Here is a 16,056-nt window from a genome sequence, read left to right as displayed (position 1 = left end):
ATGAAAATTATATTTGCTTCCCAGAATCAAGCTCAAGAGTGTGGGGAGGCCAGCAATCTGCATGTAGAAAAAGTACCCTAGTTGATTCTGGTCAGCATAATTTGGGAATCACTAATTTAATCATTTCTCCCAATGTGAATACTTTTTAATTAAATTTTTGGTTTTATTGGTACATATTTATGATAAATAATGATTACATTTGTTATGGGGAGCTGGTACATGGACATAACACATATTAATTCTTATTTCATCCCTGTCTCACTTGTTCCTTCCCTCCGCGCTCCAACTTTGGTTCCCTTCACTTTTTTTTTTTTTGGTGGAACCAGGGATTGAACTGAGGCCCTTGCACTTGCCAGGCAAGCGCTTATTCTACTAAGCTATCTCCCTGGTCCTCCCCTTAACTTTTGTGAAAGCTCAATCTTCCTATTTTCTATTATCCATATTTTATTTAGCTCTTTACATTTTGCATGTATTTTATGAGAGAAACCATGCAATATTCAATTTTGTGTGTCTGGTTTATTTCACTTAACATTATAGTCTCCAGGTGCATTCATTTCCATATAAACGGTTCAAGTTTATCCTTCTTTATTGGAGAGCAGTACTCCATTTTGTATAGTTTCACTTTCTGTATCCATTTATCTGTTGATGGACATACAGGCTGCTTCCAAGATTTAGCTATTATGAGTTGTTCTGCTATAAGCTTGGGTATACATGTATCACTTATATGTCTTTAACTCTTTCAAGAAGATACCTCGATTGGAACTAGCTGGGTTGAATAGACTGGCTATTTGCAGTTTTCGAGAAGTCTTCATACTGATTTTCATTGTAGTTGTACTGATTTACGTTCCTACACAATATAGAAATGTTCTGTCCCCCTAAGCTCATTAGCATTTCTTATTATTGATTGCTTGTTGGCAATCATATTTTCTGGAGTAGGATAAAATCTCAATGTTGTTTTAATTTGTGTTTCTCTAGTGATCAAAGGTGTTAAACAGGTTTTCTTTTTTTGTTTAATGGATTTGGTTGTTACAAGGTCTCACTGTGCAGCTTGGACCCATAGTGATCCTCCTGTTTTCAGCCTCCTCAGTGCTGGAATTATAGGCATGCACCACCACGCCTGCACTCTGTGGCTGGCACAGCATGTGGTACTGGGAATCGAAGCATGGTCCCTGTGCTTTTGCCTAAATTTGCCTAAGTAGGCATTTTAGTCCACTGAGCTATCTTACCAGCCCCTCTTTTTTCTTTTTTAAACTAATGTAATTGGTACATTTTTTACAAACATAATTATCACAGTCACCATAGGAAATTTGCACCTGTATGTAATATATCTTAATTCTTTTTCCCATTACCTTCCCTTTCCTTCAATCTTTTTTCCTCTCTCCACTTACAAAAATTTGTTTCTATTATTTTACTCCCATTCTTTTTCTATTTTTTAAATTATTTATTTATTTATTACAGAGTCTCACTATGCAGTTCAGACACATAGTGATCTTCCTGTCTCAGCCTTCCCAGTTCAGTGATTATAGGCATGCACCACCATGCCCAGTTTCAGGGTCAGACATGCGGTACTGGGGATCAAATTCAGGACCTTGTACTTGCCAGGCAGGCACTGAGACAGCTGAGCTATCTCCCCAGTCCTTTACTCCCATTCTTTTTAAAATTTTTAAGCACTTTACTTTTTTTTCCCTTTTCCCTGCTTTGTTTCCTTTCCCATTTAAATATTTTCTTCTTACTTCACAATATCTGTCATATATTTGGATCCTTATTTATGCTTTTTGTTTCTCACTCAATGTGATTTCTCACACAATGTGGTATTTAAACATTTGCACCTGATTTATTTCACTTAACATTATGTTCTTGTGGTTTATTTATATAAATTTATCCTTCTTTATGGCTGAGTAGTACTCCATTATATAAAAATGCCACGTCATTTTTTTATCGATTCCTCATTTGATGGGCATTTGGTTGTATACAAGATTTAGTTATGATAAATTGTGCTGCTATAAACATGGGTGTGGGGGCTTGCTGGTTAGCTCAGTTGTTTAAGTGCCTGCCCGGGCAAACCTAGTCAGGCTTGTGGGACCGCGGTTCAATCCCCAGCTCCACATGCCACACCATACCTACACTCAGGGCAGCCTGAGCCAGCCAAAAAAAGAATCCTTTTCAACATTGGCCGGGGAGATAGCTCAGTAGAAGAAGTGCCTGCCTGGAAAGTACAAGGTCCTGAGTTTAATTCCCAGTACCTGAAAAGAAAAAAAAAAAAAAAAAGATGTGAGACATTTTAGACTGGGCATGGTGGCACGTGCGTGTAATCTCAGCTCTTGCGAGGCTGTAAACAGATGGATCACTACAAGTTCGATCTAGTAGTGAGACCCTGAACATCCTGTAGACCCTTCCCTAAAATACAAATAAATAAATAAATAAAAATAAACATGGGTGCATATATATCTATCTCTGTGGTATGTTTTTAATTCTTCTGGGAAAATACCCAGAAAAGGAATAGCTCTGTTAAATGCAACTTCTAATCCTAGGTTTTTGAGGAATCTCCAGACTGATTACCACAGTGTTTACACCAGTCTACATTCCCACCAACAGTGGAGAAGCATTCATTTTCCTCCACAGACCCTTGATCATTTGTTATTAGTTGACTTCTTGATAGTAGCCATTCTTTCCGGGGTAAGATGGAATCTCAGTGTTGTTTTCATTTGGATTTCTCAAATGACCAGTGATGTTGAACATCTTTTTCATATATTTATTTGTCCTTTGTATTGCATCTGAGAAGTGTATATTCATCTCAAATACCCAGCATTTGATTGGTTCTCTGAATATGAGGGGTCTGATTTTTTTAAATTTAATTTTCTTTTATTTTGAAGAGTAAAAACAAAACAGAAGCAAAAACAAATAGCAGAAACAAAGACAGAAATTGTGCAACATACAACAATATATATGTTAACAGATTTTCAAAACAAGCATAGCAAGTTAACAATGGTTTTTATACTATGTACTTTTATTGTCAAATCTGTTGTTCAAATTAACAGATATAGGTATTCAAGATTGAGACAAAATAATTGATGATTAACACTTGTTTTCAATAAACCTTAATTTTTATCTTTTTTACTTTAATAAATTATTTTAAAGAGAGTATAATAATAACTGATAAAACATTAGCAACAGTACACATTTAGAAGACCAAGATGAGAGGTATTCAACCATGGGTTTTGTATTACACATTGCTGACCTCAATGTAGTTGCCCAGATATCAGCACACAGTCAAAGTGAAAATTCTAAACATTAACTGCTATTTTCAAAAAACTGATGGAAATTATTAGTACAATTATCTGGGTCTGATTTTTTAAAATCAAGATTCCATTAAATCTGTATAACAGGATTGAAATTATGGCTATTTTCGCTGCCTAGCCAAGAACTAGGCATGGTTTTTCCTTTTTTATATTCTTCTTTATCTCCTTTCTCAGAGTGCTGTAGTTTTCAATATAAAAGTCTTGGAGCTCAGGAGATGGCTCAGTGAAATAAGCGCTTCCTTGGCAAGGGCCTGAGTTCAATCCCCGGTTCTGCAAAAAAAAAAAAAAAAAAAAAAAGTCTTTTAGTTCTTTTGTTAGATGGGTTCGTAAATATTTCATTTTCATTGATGCTATTGTGAAAGGTATTATTTCTTTTATTTGTCTCTCAGTTTATTTGTGCACAGGAATGCCACTGATTTTTTGAGTGTTGACATTGTATCCTACTATATTATAAAATTTGCTTATTAATTCTAGCAGTCCAATAGTCTGTCAGTGGAACCTTTGCATAGATACTTCTATGCAAAGTATCATGTCATTTGCAAATAATGATAATGCAACTTCTTCCTTTCCTATCCTTATTAATTTTATTTCTTTCTGTTATCTAATTTCTCTGGCTAATGTTTCCAAAACTATGTTGAAAAGAAATGGTGTTAATGGGCATCCTTGTCTTGTTCCTCATTTTAGAGGAAGAGTTTCAGGGTTTTTTTTTTATAATTTAGTGTGATGTTGGCTGTTGTATTGTCATAGATGACTTTTATATGATTAACTTAAAAACTTTCCATTCTTTTTTTTTTCTTGTATTTCAGGGAAGGGTCTACAGAGTGTTCAAGGTCTCACTACTAGATCAGACTCATAGTGATCCACCTGTTTACAAGCCTCCCAAGTGCTGAGATTACAGGCGTGCGCCACCATGCCCAGTCTCAATCGCTCTCTCAGTGGTCTCCGGGGGTGGGGCTGCCACAGCAGGTCTGGGATATTACAATTCAGTCTTAATTGCATGGATTTGGGTCTTCTCTTTTCTTTGATTTTATAGGGATAAGTAAAGGTTTGTGTATTTCGTTTAATCTTTTGAAGGATCAACTCTTCAAATAATTGCTTTCTGTATTGTTTTCTTAGTCTCAGATGCCTTAATTTCTGCTCTGATTTTTATAAACTGCTTCTTCCTGTGAGCTTCAGGTTTAATTTATTCTTCTTTTTCTATAAATTTGAGGTTCAACATTAGGTTATTTATGTGAGCTTGCTCTATTTTCCTTATGTGGAAATTCAGTATTATAAACTTCCCTTGGAGGACTGCTTTCATTGCATCCCATAAGTTCCAGCATGCCAAGTTGGCATTAGTGTTGAAATGTAGAAACCATCTAATCTTATTTACTTTCATCTATAACCCATTGGTTGTTCAAGAAGGTATAGATTTATTTCCCCTGTTTTTATATAATTCTTGTAGTTTCTCTTGCCTTTGCTTTCAATTTCATTACACTGTGATCTAATAATATGTATGGGATAATTCCAGTTCCCTTGCATTTACTTAAGCATGTTCTGTGAGCTAGTATGTGGTTTATTTTGGAGAAAATCACACACGCTGTTGGAAAGAGTGTGTATTCTATTGCTGTTAGAGAAACACTCTGTAGGTATCTTCTAAGTTCGTTTGTTCAAAGCTTTGATTTAGCTCTCATATTTCTTTGTTGATATTTTGTCTAGTTGACCTATCTATTTGTGACAGTGATGTGTTGATATCTTGGATTAGTATATTAGTGTTTATGTATTTTTTATATTAGTGACCATTTTATTTTTATTTATTTATTTTTTGGTGGAACTTGGCATTGAAATGAGGCCCTTGTGCTTGCCAGGCAAGCGCTTATTCTACTGAGGCATCTTCCCGGCCCTACAAGTGTTTTATTTTTTTATTTATTTGTTTTCCAAAATTTTATTGATAAACAGATAACAATGAGACAGTTTCAAATCAAATTGGAAGTAGTGTTTTATATAGTTCGGTGTGCCAGTATTTGTTGCATATATATTTATGATTATTATCTCTTCCTCTGGGATTATTCCCTTGAAAAGTGTGTAGTGACCTCCTTTATCTCTTCTGATAAATCTTGGCTTGTCTGCAAGTAGAGTAGCTATACCTGTTTTTTTCTGGGTCCTGTTGCATGGAGAATTGTTTTTCATCTTTTGACTTTCAGCCTATAAATTTCTTTTGCAATTAAATGTTTCCTATATGCAAAATATTGTTGGATCTTGATTCTTCTTCTTTTTTTTTTCTCCGAATGCCTTCAGGGCAGGTTTGGCTGGCTTGAGTTGTGGGGATCGAACCACAGCAACCTGAGCCTGACTGCTTTGTTGAAGCAGCCACTTAAAGAACTGAGCTAAGGGGCAGGCCCCTGGATCTTGCTTCTTGATACATTCTGCCAGTGTGTTTCTTTTGATTGGTGAATTGAGATGTTTTAACTGATCCAGATTGACTTATCCTTGTCATTTTATTATTTTTTTGTGCTTGTTCACTTCTTTCCATTTAATTGTTTGCCTTGCCTAGTGGGTTCATTCTGCTGGGATTATTGCAATTTGTGTCTTCATTGTCTTTTTCTAGAATATCCTTCAGAACATTTTGAATAGGCTATAACAATCTGAGTTGGAGGGGGTTTTTTCTTTTTATTTATTTATTTATTTATTTACTTCTTTTGGCTTGAAATACTTCATGTTCTCCCTGACTTAAGGTGAGAAGTCTGATGTATCCTAATGGGCTTGTCCTTTATAGGTGATTTGTTTCTTTTCTCTTTTGTTTCTTTTTACAGCTTTTAATTTTTCTTGTGTTTAATTTCTGGAATATTGATTATTACATTCTTTGGTATGGAATTTTTCTGATCATAGCTAATGGAGTTTGTATATGTCACCTATCTGCCATTATTTTTCCAGGCTTGATATGTCTTTTGCTATTACTTTTGTCAGGTTTTTTATGTCCTTTGTGTGGTCTTCTAAATTTTCCTTGATTTCAATTAATCATGTGTTTAATTAGTCTTCTTTTAATTTTCATGGTCCCTTGGTATTTTTTAAAAAGTCTTTAATTTGGTGATTGCCAAGTACAGCCCTGTCTTCTAGATTTCATAATCTATCTTTACATTGTTTTACTCTACTGCATGTACTTTTAGTAGAATTTTTAATCTCCTGAACTTCTCTTTGAATCTCTTTTATAAAATACAGTTCTTTTCTCTGCTGGACATTTGTAGTTTCTATGTATTTCCTAAGCTCTCTCATTTTTTATTTGTATCTATTCTAGATTCACTCATCATTTTCTTCATTATAGTCATCATCTCTGTATCTCTGTTTTGTTCTTTTCAAGAGACATATTGATCTGTTTTATTACTTCCATTTCATAAAATTCAGCTGGGAAGTTTTTGATGTCTCCAACCTTAATGCCCCCTCAATTTGCCTTGGGTGAGTTGGGGATTATAGGTTGCATCCTGCATCTTTGTTTTCTTATTTTCTGTTTTTATTTGTTGTCTATGTTGATGATTATAAATTATTTATGGTAGGTAGCTTTATTAGTGATTGAGACCTCTTTAGGAAGGGGCTACTTTTCAGAGGTCTCTTCTAGGCATAGGTAGATTTTGGTCTGTGAGTCTGTCCCAAGATCCTTCCTTTTCAATTTATTCAGGGTGAAAATTTGCAGCCTGTTTGATGGAGCACCCTGTTCTTCCATACTGAGCTATAGTCTCACCATGGCCCCAGGACAATCTAGGTATTGACATACAAGGAGGATCAGTTGATCCCAGTAGTAATGTCACTTTGGCTAACTTAGTACTAACCAGCAATAACTATGGTATCAATCACAAATTGGAAAATTACAAACAAAAATAACTAATTTGTCACCTTTAATCCTGTAGATTTATCATTATATAATAAGATGCAAGACAAATAAAATAATTACATACAGTAAAATTTCCCTACTTAGAGCAATTTATATCCCTTTTCACCATTAAGCAGTTCTCAGCCATAATAAGATGTAGTTAACTACCAATAGATTCATAAGGATAAGTGGTACAGCTGCAGTAGTATGAAGAAAAAAGGCTAAAAGAAATAGACTATGCAAAATAAAGCAAGGGAAAATGTGAATATGATAAGGTTGATGTAGAAGGTCCTATTAAGGAGTAAAGGGAAATCAGTGGTATTAGCTGATTAACACTAACAGATGACCACCTAGGAGAAGGATAAATAATAGGGACTGGAGATTAAATCAAAGGAAAACAAAATAAAAAATAGCAAAGGAGCAACTTGAAAGTGAGAAAAGAAGAAGGGAGGGAGGGAGAGAGAGAGAGAGAGAGAGAGAGAGAGAGAGAGAGAGAGAGGAGTGTATACTAACAAATAAATCAAAGTAATACTAAAAGTGGAGGGACAAGAAAAATAGATGATAAGACTCCAAACTTCACCAAAAGAAAAAATGATAGTGAAAAATAAAAGAACCTTGCCAATAATGGAGAAGAAACAAAAGAGAGAAAAATGTTCCTATGTATTTTCAGAGGCCTGTTTTCTTCCAAGGTCAGGAGTCTTTAATCTAACAAGTCAAATTCCTCTTTGCCCCTCTTTGTAATCTGTGAGTTTGTATGCAGGTTGTTCAGTTCAGGGGATTTTTCTCCATAGTGCCCTGTCTGTGGCAGCTGTTCAAGCTAGGTTGCCAGACCAGGGAAGGGGTGGTGCCATGTTTATGAGGCCTCTTTTGTGGATTCCTTCTGGTTGGGGATGATGTTGGTTAGTAGATATATTTTCCAATGTCTGTGGTACAGGCTCCCAATGTGGAGACTCCTGTGTACTCTCAGGTGTGACTCTCAGGCATGTGGATGCTCAGAGGAGAAACAAATCTGCCCAGGGTTAATGCTGGCAGATTTCTATAAGTCTAGTGAGGGTGGCAAGTTCTGGGTGGAGTCTGATGAGTGTCTAGAGTACTGGGTAGAATAGACAGCCATTAACTCTTGTTTGTATTGGGCAGGGACTGTGTCTGGGACTCTGGCCAAAAGCACGGTAGAGGCTCTGCTGTGCCCAGGGTGCTTAGCACATTCCCATGTGAACCCCAGTTCCCCAGGGACTGGTGTTAGATGCCAGAAAGAGACTCTGGTGGCTCTCAGATTGGAGTGGTACAGTGAGAGCTCATTTTAAGTCCCAGTGATGCCAGATGCTGAGTATAGACCCATAGCAGAGCAGTACTAGTTCTGTGTGCCATACAAAAGTCCCAGTTTGTTTAGGATAAAATTCAGCCTCCCAATGGTGACTCAGGTGTGCTCAGGATCCAATACCAAAGACTCCCAACATAGGCAGAAGTTGCTTGTTTTTCAGCTCAGAGTCTTGAGAATAAATGGGCAAATTGGGCAAGGGATCATCTCTCCGGTCACTTGTCCCTGTTACACGTTGACAAAAAAATGCTGCCAGACCACACTGTCCTAATCAGAAAGGGGACAATAAGGAAGAAGGCCCATATACACCAAAGGTATCCTGTGTCACTTGAGTCTGCCACACCGTTTGGATCCCACCACCTATTTGGGAACTTCATCAAATAGTTGCTGTGTTGGGCAAGGGCTAAGGCCCCCAGGCAGGCCTGTGGGACTTATTTGCTTTGTTTGTTTGTTTGTTTTTTAGAGACTTATCTGCTACACAAATCAAAGATATCTGAGCTACAAATCTCTTCTTTCAAATTAATTTTTGCATCAGGGTGAATGTCCCTACCCTTCTACCGATTTTCTGTGTTTATAGTGGATCTTCTTTGAGTCTCTCCAGTGTGACTCCTCCTCTTTCCAGTCATGTTGGATCTCCAAATAATTTTTCATTTTTTATTGATCATTTGTACTTTGTCTTCTGAGAAGTATCTGTTCATGCCAGTTGTCCATTTTTGCATTGGGTCTTTTATTGGGGGGGGTTCTAATTTTCAAACTCTTTACATATTTTACATATTAGTCTTCTGCCCAAAGAATAGATGGAAAACGTTATTTCCCACTGTGCAGGATCTCTTTACTCTGTTGGTTATTCACTTTGCTGTGGAGAAGCTTGTCAATTTGATATAATCCCATTTATTATTTCTTATGTAATTGCAGTTCTGTTCAGGAAGTCATTGCCTATGGTTATATCTTGAAGTGTTTTACCTATTTTATCTTTTTTTCTCATTAACTTTATTGAAAATCAATAATTATATTACATATTAAAAATTGTAGACAAATATTGAAATGTGAAAGATATGACATGTAGGCGGGGTGACTTTTAGAGAAATATTTCTGAAATTAATACATAGCATGAGATTAATAATAGATTGCACATTGTAAACAAATTATTTACAAACTTAAATGAATATAATAATAAAAATCGTCTAAAATAAAAATGAAGAAGAAAGAATTTACAGATCAGTCATAGAATAGTTTACTCTGTGCCAAAATCAAGAAACTCCTATTCATATAATTAGAATTCTCAAAGAAAAAAAGAGATAAGCAATAAATATTTAAAGATTTAAAATTTCTGAATTTAATTGAAATTATAGCACATTTTTAAAAAAATGAACCTTTTACACAAAAAATATGAATAAAATCATACCAAGATACACAAAAATGAAATTGCCCAAAACTAATTTTGAAGAAAAAAATCATTAATGCTTATACATAAAAAATATTACTATGGAAGAACAAAATTAAATAACATCTTATTCCATATTAGAAAAAAAAGAGTAAGAAATTAGACTATTTCAAAGGACTGAAAAAAATCTGTCCTCACTGAATTTTACACTTAGCAAACATACCTTTGAAAACTAAAAGTAAAATATTTTCAAATTATACAAATTCAAAATATTGTAACACCTCCATATAGAAAATAACAAAGATTATAATCCAGAAAGCAAGAGAAGTTGCTGTATGGTCCTGCATAAAGAATAAAGAGCTCTCAAAATGGTAGTTATGCAGGACTATGTAAAATATAATTACATTAGATGAACCCATTTAAAAGGTCAATGAAGATTGCAACAAAACAGTATCAATCTGATATCAGGTTATATACATATTTTTTCATGTGTGTGTCTGTAAAAGACAAGGGAGAAGTAACATAAAGTCAATGGAAAATGGAAATATACTTTTTAAAGTTTCTAATACTAGGAGAAAATATATCAATTCAGAGTAGTCACATAATATTTGAATAGGGTAATATATACAAAAATATCAGCTAAGAAAAAGTTTTCATGATAGTAAAAAATTACTAAAAATAAAACATAACATAAATACTGGAATGACAAATATATGACCAGCACTTCTAACAGTTTTGGGATAGGATATCACACAAAGTTCTAGTATGTTGTGGACATGGACAGTATCCATGATGCTTACTGGTGGCCAGGTGTCACTTGTGGGACTGAGCTACTGCTATTTACTTGATATCCACCCTGTAGACCCAGGCAGAATCATGACCCATACGATGCAGGAGAGTCCATTTGTAGAGTGTGCTGATGGAAATATTTTGATGCTGTATACAAAAGAATAATTGAAAGACTGCTGTTGTATACCTCTTTTTCTCCTGTGTTTAATTATTTGCCCTATTTGGTGGGTTCTTTCCATTTTCATTCGTGGAGTGGTGATCATTTTGGTCCTTCTCTAGAATGTCTTTTTTTTTCAGTACTGGGGATTGAACTCAGGACCCTGTGTTTGCCTGGCAAGCATTTATTCTACTGAGCTATCTCCCTGGCCCTCTAGAATATCTTTGAGTCGTCTGTGTAGGGTTGGCTTTGTCATGAAATTCTTTAGTTGTTCCTTGTCATGGAAGTATTTCACTTCTCCATCAAAATTGAAAGAGTTTTGGAGGGTATATCAGTCTGGGTTGGAATTTGTTTTTTTGCAAGACTTGTAGTACTTTACTCCATACTCTCCTTGACTTGATGGTTTGTGAAGAGAAATCTGCCATTATTCTAATGGGTTTTCCTTTAAATGTAATCTGTTTCTTTTCTCTAGAGGCTTTTAGTATACTGTTCCTGTGCTGAATTTCTGGGATCTTGATTATTATATGCCTGGGTGTGTTTTTAATTGGGTTGATGTTATTTTGATTTCTGTATGCTTTGGTTACTGAATGTCAGATTGTTTCCCCCACATTTGGGAAGTTTTCTGCTATTACTTCTGTCCGTATTCTTTTTATATCATTTGTATTGACTCCTTTCTCATTGATTCTTATTAGTCTTACATTGTTCATCGTCTTGCAGATGTTAAATTGTTTTTTCCTGCATCCTAGTTGTTTTTAACAGATGTTTTCTTACCTTTTCACTAACTGCAATGGTGTCTTCAACATCTGAAAGACTTTTCACTTTCATTCAAATGGTTTTGCCAGCTTGTGATTGAGGTTTTAATTTCCTGTATAGCATTTTGAACCTGCTTCATGTATTCTATTTCTTTCCTATATTGCTCATTCAAGGGTTCCATCATTTTTATATTCTGCTGTATATTTTTATCAGTGTCTTCTTCAGAAACACTTAGTAATTCTTTCATTATAGTTATTATTTCTTTTTTACTCCACAAATTATTTCTGATCTGATTTCCTCTATACCTTTCTGCAGTTGTTTCTTTACTTAGATGCTATTATTTCAGAGATTTCAGATGTATGATTTCCAATTTCTTCTATGCTATTGTCTCCTGCATTTATTCTGGATGAGTTTGGGGCCTGAGAGTGCATTTTGCTCCTTCTCTGTCATTTTGTGTAGCACTCTCCTATGACCTTTGGTGTAGAACTTTGGTACAGGTATTACCTTAGCACCAGATCCAGATCTACCAAGTTCAAACTTGTCCAGGCGAGTATAGCTTGGGTCTCGCTGCTGTGCTCCACTTCTTCCTGTTGCAACCCTTGGATGTGCACTTACCGTACTACTCTCCCAGGATGTTCTGTTCCTTGATCAGCTGGGTGGGTCTTGCATCTAGCCTCTCTGCAAGAAGTTCTGCCCCAGGGTTCCATACCATGCCTGTCTGATGGATGATGTTCCACTCAAATGCCTGGCCTGGGTCAAATGTGGTTCTGGCAGTCCCTGTGTGGTCCCACTCACATACAGGGCCTGGGTTCTGGCTCAAATACCTATTTTATCTTCCAGCAGATAGTTTCTGTTTTAATATTAAGTCTTTGATATATTTTGATTTTAATTTAGTATATGGTAATGGTTATGGGTCTAGGTTTAATCTTCTACATGTGGATAGACAGCTTTACCATCACCATTTATTGAAGAGGCTACTTTTTCTCCAGTGTATGTTTTTTGCCCTTTTGTCAAATATCAAGTAGGTGAATGTGCCTGGAGTTGTTTCTGTATCCTGTATTCTATTTGTTGATTCTCAATACTGCTTTTGTGCCAGTGTTGTGGTGTTTTTATTTTTGGCTTTGTAATATAACTTGAAGTCTGGAATTAGTATCCTTTCTGCTCTACTCTTGTTAACCAGGATTGCTTTTGCTCTTCTGGGTCTTTATTTTTCCCAGAACCAGGGGTTGAACTCAGGCCCTTGCACTTGCCCAGGAAGCACTTATTCTACTGATCCATGTCCCCAACCCCTTCTGGGTCTATTTTTGGTCCATATGCATTTTAGGACTTTTTTTCTCTAACTCTGTGAGGAATGCTATTACTATTGCAATTGAGATTCCATTAAATCTGTATATTAGTTTTGGAAGTGTGGCCATATTAATAATAGTATTTGTTCTGTATCTCAAGGAACAGGGAATATGTTTCCATTTCCTTTTTTATTTTAAGGGGAAAACAGGTAATGAAAAAGGTTAGTAAGACAGTTACAATAGTTAGAGCATTACTTATTACAATATCGGCAAATACTGAGATTTTTTATTTTTAAAGACAATAAAAAGTTAAGAATTAGAAACAATACAGAATTTCAGTAAACAAAAGAATATGAATTTAACAGTAGTTGTTATATTGCATAATGTTGTCTTCAAATTCATTGTTAAGATTACCAGATATAAGCATGCACAATTGGTCAAAAGAAGTTATAAAAACTTAACAAGGAGAGAGAAAAAAAGAAAAAGAATTTCAGCATTAACTGCATCTTTCAATAGACTAACAGAAATCAGTAATACAATTAGCCAAGCTATTTAGTATATATACATAAATATTTCTTTTTCCCTTCCTTTTTTCTGTTATGTTTTCCTTCATCCAACTTGTTCCTCCCCCTTTGAACAAATTCTTTCCCTTTCACAGTACCTACCATTCAGATTTTGTTTACTCTTTCAAGTTTTTAACACTAGCAAGACAATATGATGTTTACACATGCGGGACTGATTTATCTCAGTCTGTAGTTGCATCCACACACATTTTGCATATAGAAACAGGTTAGTAGAACAAGTACAATAGTTAATACATTGTCTCTTCAATCTCTTTTTCAGAGTACTGTAGTTTTTGGTATAAAAGTCGTTCACTTCCTTCATTAGGTTAATTCCCAGGTAATGTTTTTGTTTTTATTTTTGAATTATCATGAACAGTATTCATCTTAGTTACTTTTCTCTCATTGCTAAGACAAAATTCCTGACACTCAAGGTGAAAGGAGAAAAGATTTATTTAGCTCACAGTTTGTGGAGGTTTCAGTCCACACTCAGCTGGTTCCAAGGCAAAGTGGCACATAGCAGAAGGAAGCAGCTCATGGCAGCAGAAAAGAGCAAAGGGAAGAAGAACAAAAAGGGAGAAGCATGAAAAAAGGCTCTTTCTGTCCCTTATATTGTATATACGCTACCCACTCTAGAGTGGATGTATTGCTCACACCCATTATCCCAGCACTATACAATAAATCAATCACAAATTCTACATTCAGCTACCTCCAAAATGTACTCCCCCTTGACCACAGGAGGCTTGGGGGGACATCCAGACAGAAGTGCTGATAGTGTTGTTTTGCTAATTTCTTTCTATATGAGTTAATTATTGGTGTATGGAAATGTTATTAATTTTTGTGTATTAATTTTTTGTTCTGCTTCACTATGGAATTTGGTTATTAATTCCAGGAGTCTTCTTGATTAAAGTTTTGGGGGTTTTTTGTTTGTTTGTTGTTTTGGTTTTTGTTTGTTTCTTTGTTTGTTTTTGGCAGAACCGGGGATTGAACTCAGACCCTTATGCTTGCCAGGGAAGCACTTATTCCACTGAGCCTCTCCCTGGCCCTATGAGCCCTCTCCCTGGCCCAATTTTGGGTGTTTTATGTGGACATAAGTCATCTTTAAAAAATGATAATTTGACTACTTTTTTCCTGTAGATATCCATTTTATGTCTTTTTATTGCCTAATTACTCTGGATAATAACAGCAGTGTTGATAGTAGACGTGCTTGTCTTATTCCTGATTTTAGAAGGAAAGATTTCAGTTTTTCCCAATTTAATATGGCACTGACAATAAATTTGTAATAAAAATAATTTATTTATTAAGCATTTATTTATTTATTTATTTATTTGGTACATCCATTCTCTTAATTCAATGAATGGAGAGGTTTGTTATAACAGTGTTTGAGACAGGATATCATGTCTGCATCTTGTACAATGAATGACTACTAAGACACCAATATGTAATGTATTAACTATTGAAAATGTACTAGTAATCGGTTGTTAAACTGTCTCATTGCTATTTGTTTCTCAATAAAATTATCAAAAAAAATATTTGGTACAAAGTCTCACTTTGCAGCTCAGACTCATAGTAATCCTCCTGTCTTAGCCTCCCCAGCACTGGTATTACAGGCATGTGACACCATGTCTTGTTCCAGGGTCAGCACAACCTGTAGTACTGGGGATAAAACCTGGTTCCTTGCGCTTGCCAGGCAGGGTCTTAGAACTCTGAGCTATCTCCCCAGGCCCATAAATATCTTTTAATAAAGATGAATTACTTCTATACTTATTTTCCTAAGGAATTTTAAAAATCATAAATAGATGTAGTTTGTCAGTATTTTTCTGCATCTATTGAGATGATTTGTAATATTTGCCCATTTCTTTTTTTCTACTTTTACTTTTTTATGTATTTAGTACAGGGTCTTCAGGGTCTCACTACACAGATTGGACTCCTAGTGATCCTCTTGTTTTCAACTTCCCAAGCACTGAGATTACAGGCATGCACCACCATGCCCAGTCTCAATCTTGTCTCAGCACGCCCCCTGGGGGCGGGGCCAGCATGGCATGCTGGGGCTCCAATCCTGGTCCCTGCATCTGCCTAAGCAGGTGCTTTAATCTGCTGAACTATCTGGCTGCCCCTTTTGCCCCTGTTTCTGTTTATGTAACATATTATATTTATTAATTTGTATAAGTTGAATCACCCTTGCATCCCTAGGGTGAATCCTATTTAGCCATAAGAAAAAAATTACTTGGTCATAATATATAATCTTTTAAATATTTATTTATTTATTTGTTACAGGGTCTCACTATGCAGTTCAGACTTGTAGTGATCCTCCTGTCTCCCCCTCCTTAGTCCTGGGATTACAGACATGCATGCTGGCACAGCACAATATGTGGTGCCAGGGATCAAATCTAGGTCCTTGCAATTGCCAGGCAGGCACTTAGACAGCTGAGCTATCTCCCCATCCATAATACATAATATTTTTGATGATTTGTTGATTTCTGTCTACCAGTATATTGTTGAGAATTTTTGTACCTATGTTCATTAGTGAGATAGGCCTATAGTTCTCTTTCATATTAAAGTCCTTGTCTGGTTTTGGAATCACAGTAATTCTAGCATCCATGAATGACTTGAGACGGGGCGTGGTGGTGCACACGATAATCCCAGCTCTTGGGAGGCTGTAAACA

The 16,056-nt window shown here is 35.7% G+C and overlaps 1 protein-coding gene across 1 annotated transcript in view; it reads left to right on the top strand.

The window, feature by feature from the left end:
* The window catches only part of Xkrx (XK related, X-linked), a 54,403-nt gene that overhangs the window by 5,895 nt on the left and 32,452 nt on the right, over positions 1–16,056 (top strand). The gene's annotated exons all lie outside the window — the stretch shown is intronic.

This window comes from Octodon degus, unplaced genomic scaffold (assembly GCF_000260255.1).
Source record: "Octodon degus isolate 3935 unplaced genomic scaffold, OctDeg1.0 scaffold00171, whole genome shotgun sequence".
Taxonomy (NCBI): domain Eukaryota; kingdom Metazoa; phylum Chordata; class Mammalia; order Rodentia; family Octodontidae; genus Octodon; species Octodon degus.
Note: the sequence above shows the minus strand (reverse complement) of the source record. Positions and strands in the feature narration are given on the sequence as shown.